Below are 3,329 nucleotides of genomic sequence, written 5' to 3'. Positions count from 1 at the left end.
AGAGGACTATGTGGCCCTGAGTAAGTACTGTACTGATTTCTGGGATAAGTTTAAACAAAAATTGATTAATTTAATAAAGATCAAAATAGGTTTCCGGTTATTTTGAACAGTTGCTAAAGAAAGGAACTTGTAAATATAACTGGCAAAGCTTTACTAGCCACACAGGCTAGTATCTTTGTTTTATTCACACTGAATAGAATCAACTCTCTTAGTCACACAGACTAAACTGTTGGTCTTATTCACACAGAATTAGACTCAAAATTCCATAATCACACAGACTATGCTCACTCTTCAAATTTTACACACAGAATCCTCTCAGACACCCCTCCTCCCACACTCAGTCAGCAGCCAATCAAATCACACTTGTCACCCTCTATCACCTATGATATAACTGCATTCAAACTAAACATTTAAAGGAACACACACACCAAAACATGGAATCATTACAGCCCCATATACATGTATGTGTCTTCAGGAAACTGAACGGCAAATAAGGAAGTCGGAGCAGAGCCACCTTTGCTAAGACAATCTGCCTCTCTGCCACCGACTTGTTCCCTGCCCGTTTCCCCACAGCCCAATCACACCCATACATGGAAAGAGGAACTCATCCAAGAAATAGCTGGACAGAAACATTCTTCACCCGCACCAAGTATCAGGGTTAAGAGAGGAGGAGAACAATGGGGGGGGGCAAGTTCACACATGAAGCTGCTTTACCCTGATTCAGACCATCGGTCCATGGAGGTCAGTATTCTCTACGCAGACTGGCAGTGGCTCTCCAGGGTCTCAGGCCGAGGTCCTTCACGCCACCTGCTGCCTGGCGCTGTTTAACTGGAGATGCCAGAGACTGAACCCGGGACCTTCGAGTCTCTTCTGTTCAGTGCTCCCTCTAAGCTGTGGAGTCTTGTGAGTAAAAATTCTACACTGCGAGCTCCTGGCATTCAAGTTGTGAGCGAGCGATTGGGCTACTGCATCAATTAGTTTGCTCTGGAGCCATCCTTCCTCAGCTAAGACAAAACTGTATGAGCAGGAGGCTAAAAAAAACTGTGAGCTAGCTCACACTAACTCAGTTTAGGGGGAACGCTGCTTCTGTTGCGCCACAGCACCTCCCCAGTTAGGAAGAGATGCCCTGCTGGCTGCCGCCAGAAAGTATGCAAAAAGCACCTTTGCTTTCAGGGTACATTCTTTAAAAAAAGAAAGGAAGACCAGCAAAAGCTGGTAAATGGCAAGTAGGCGACACCAGATCATACATGGGAAATGGAGGAATCTATGGCCGAAACCTTTTAATATCAGCTATTAAGACCAAAGTAACACAAAACAGCCCGCAAGCTTCCCCCTTCTCTACAGCTCTTCATTTTTTTATAGTATATTTTATTGTTTTCCACATCACATGTTCATCACACAAATATCATACAGTTCTGAAATGGTATGCAAACTATTCCTTCCATTTTTACTCTATAGCCCTGCCAGTGTCTACTTAATATAAATAAAATTATTTTCTGGCTCTACAGCTCTTCATCAGGCTGTTTGCTATTGCACCAATCCCCCAGGACACATTTGGTCAGCAGACTGATTAAATATTAAAGCTCTGGCTTTTTAGATTCCCTGCACCCCCCAAAAGAGAAGTACTTGAATCACTGTTGTCCCCACAGGGCATAAAACAAACAGTCCCCCCCCCCCACACACACACACTGGTTTACCTCCAGCAGCTGGTGCTTACAGGTAGACTGCCCTTAAGCATGCAGGTTCCATTTCGCTACTATGCAGTTTTTTTAAAAAAGGCAGCTGCTCAGGCTCTTTGCCTCTGCATGCCACACCCAACCATCACCCAGTCCTCCCTCCACAAGCAGCGTGGAAGGGGGGAGAGATGCAGGGAGGCCCCTTTCCGCCCACGTGCTTGGCATGGTGCCCTTCTTGCATTAGCACTGAGTTTTCATTTGCGAAGGAAGGGGGGAAAGGACACAAGAACAACAGATCGGTAAGAAAGCCACCTCCAGGTGATGCAGTTATGGAAGAAGGGGAAAAGATGCAAATGGATAACTGCAAGCCACCTGGACGGCAGCTTCAGGAGGAGATGATGGTGGGGAGCAGTGTTCCCTCTAAGCTGAGTTAGTGTGAGCTAGCTCACAGTTTTTTAGCCTCCGGCTCACGCATTTTTGTCTGAGCTCAGGAAGGGATGGGCTCCAGAGCAAACTAACTGATGCAGTAGCCAAATTGCTCGCTCACAACTTTAATGCCGGTAGCTCACAAAGTAGGATTTTTTTGCTCACAGGACTCCACAGCTTAGAGGGAGCATTGGTGGGGAGAGAGACTTTGGGGTCTAGGGCGCCTTACTTCAAAGAAGAGCAAGGGGGGGAGCCCTCTTTGCTTCCTCCCTTCTCCGCTCACGTTTTAAAGAGACTCTGTGCATGTGCAGAGCAGCATCCCCACCTTCGACACAGACAAGAGAGCACTCCCTCTGAAAAACTGCCCCCCACACTTAGGAAGCCTCTGTGTGTGTGCAGAATGGCAAGGGGGCAACTGAACACGCACAGAGGAGTTCCTCTGCCTTGTTAATAGCACATCCGTCTTAGTCGATCGTCGTGGTTCACATAGTTCTCTTATCCTGTAATCTGCCCCAGTGGCACGATTGGTTGGCTGTCTTACGCTGTCTGGTTGCATAGTTTTTATGCTCTGTAATTCGCCTCGGGGCAGGAAGGTGGTACGGCATCACCCGATCTCAGCAGACCTTGGCCTTTCAGCAGAGTCGGCATACAGAAGAGACCACCAAGGAAGACTCTGCAGAGGAAGGCAAGGGCAAGCCCCCCTCTGCTTCTCACTTGCACTGAAAGCCAATGTTCCCTCTAAGCTGTGGAGTCGTGTGAGCAAACATTCTACTTTGTGAGCTACTGGCACTAAAGTTGTGAGCGAACACTTCGGCTCCTGCATAAATTAGTTTGCTCTGGAGCCCTCCTTCCTGAGCCGAGACAAAAATGTGTGAGCCGGAGGCTAAAAAACTGTGAGCTCGCTCACACTCACTCAGCTTAGAGGGAACACTGCTGAAAGCTCCTTCACGGGGTCTCCGCAAGGCGACTATGACTTGGCAGCACTCACACACGCAATCCACTGGCAAAAAAAAAAAAAAGCTGTATTACAATAACAAAGGAAGTAAATCAGAAATAGAATAAAAAACTCTATTACGCAGGGAGTGACCTAGGGACCTCCTCCTCACTCCTTCACTGAGGCAGCCTCTGAGCATCTACAGAGTGGCCCCTCCAATTCCACTGAACCCCCCCCCCCGCCCTTAGAACCCGTTTCTCCCAAAACGCCCCCCCAAGAGAGAGAATTGGGCG

This window comes from Gekko japonicus, unplaced genomic scaffold, assembly GCF_001447785.1.
Source record: "Gekko japonicus isolate JY-2015 unplaced genomic scaffold, Gekko_japonicus_V1.1 scaffold1421, whole genome shotgun sequence".
In the NCBI taxonomy this organism is placed as follows: Eukaryota; Metazoa; Chordata; class Lepidosauria; order Squamata; family Gekkonidae; genus Gekko; species Gekko japonicus.
The sequence above is the reverse complement of the archived record's forward strand: the minus strand, read 5'-3'. Positions refer to the sequence as shown.